This window comes from Etheostoma spectabile, chromosome 2 (genome assembly GCF_008692095.1).
Source record: "Etheostoma spectabile isolate EspeVRDwgs_2016 chromosome 2, UIUC_Espe_1.0, whole genome shotgun sequence".
Lineage (NCBI taxonomy): Eukaryota > Metazoa > Chordata > Actinopteri > Perciformes > Percidae > Etheostoma > Etheostoma spectabile.
Genome location: NC_045734.1, coordinates 18,417,713 through 18,419,675, shown reverse-complemented (window position 1 = coordinate 18,419,675; position 1,963 = coordinate 18,417,713).

The following is a 1,963-nucleotide window of genomic DNA, read 5'->3' as shown; positions in this document are numbered from 1 at the left end:
GGATTCTATTTATCACCATCAGTCATTTAGGTCAACATTGGATCATTCAGAGATCCTCCCTGAACTTCTGGAGTGAGTTTGCTGCACTGAAAGTGAAGGGGCTGAATAATTTTGCATACCCAATTTTTCAGTTTTCTATTTGTTAAAAAAGTTTGAAATATCCAATAAATTAGGTTCCACTTCATAATTGTGTCCCGCATGTTGTTGATTCTTCACAACAAATTACAGTTTTATATCTTTATGTTTGAAGCCTGAAATGTGGCAAAAGGTCGAAAAGTTCAAGGAGGCCGAATACTTTCGCAAGGCACTGTATATATATATACATATATATATATATAAATAAATATATACACACATACATATATATATGTATATGTACACACACACATATAAATATATATATATATAAAAATAAATATATATATACACACATACATATATATATGTACACACACACATATAAATATATATATACATACAGTACATATATACACACATATATACGTATATACACACACACACACGTTTTTCTGGTATCAGTACTCAAGCACAATGAACACAACCGTACACTTAACAACAATACACGAAATAGACGGAATATTCACTCCAGATTTTCTTTATAAAATAAGTCATCTCATACTCTCACATGGTTTTTTGTAATGTCATACACAAGAAGAGTAAGATCCACACCATCATACATACTGCTTCACAACAAACCCAGAATTGGTAAAGTGTTTACCACTGGCTCATATTTTCCAACATTTATCATTGTGTTTCCAACGAACACGTTTGCTGGGACATAAGGCAGCGCTCACTGCAGCAAGGTCTTCTGTGGATGAGCGGCTAATGAGGTTAGTTTTGCTTGTGGAGCCACCCAGGTTTTCCCAAATCACTAAGATATCAATCGGTTTTGGCTAAAACATAGATGATTTTATCAATACCTATATAATGGAAACCAAACATTGCAATGAACACAACAAATAGTTTGGAAACTAGAACAACAGTTAGAGTCTGTGTTTGTTGAGTTTAAAGTCAAATATCTTTGTCTTGGAGGGAAATGACTTTCTTCATGTTCACTAAACTCTGGTAGCATATAGATAACTGAATGAATGTGTCTCAACCCCAAGATGGACAGACCCCATAATGTTACTTGAACATTAAGTCTAAGTGTCTGCTGATTTTTCTTTTTCAATTAAAAATAATTACTGGTTGACCTGTTAATATCACACTATGTATAATACACAAATATCAAATTTAAAAGTATGTGGTGAGTATTGAATAATGCGTTGAGGAGTCAAGTGTCATAAAGTATGACGTCTTTACAAAACGTTTGTGGCAAAAATTAAAATCCAAGCAGCACATATTTTGAAAATTAGTTGGTAGAAGTCTAAACAAAAGTACAAAAGTGGTTCTTTACCCCGTAGTTAATTCATAATTCGCCTAACATCGAGCATTCTTTTTGAGTTGAGAGTGTTTTCTGCAGCACATCTGACCACTGTTCCTGCTTCTGTCTACAAAGGGCCACAAAATAAAAACAAAATGCTTTTCTGTGGATCAAATACAAGTACAAATGTAAGGCATTGGTATGAGAGGCCATTAAACAACCCCACAAACAGTCAACAGCTCCTCCTCTTCCAGCTGCACAGGTGACTACACTGACACACAAGAGGATGGGAGGAGGCATTTTAAAGGCTAATGTTTGCAAAGGTTCACAAGTCACTGGTGTGTTGTACAATGATTTGAGAGGGGGCCTTCATTTGTCCAACATTATACCCCATCAGCTATCCGTCCTAGCTTTTATTTTCTCAGCCCACCAACTTTAAAACCCTGCAGACACAAAAAAACCCAGACGACTGCTACGGTCTCTCCACATTCACAGTGTAATTAATGGCAGACAAACAGTCAGCGGATAGTCAGTTCGCTCAGATGAAACCATCGTGAAGCCTTCAAAATCAAACATTCC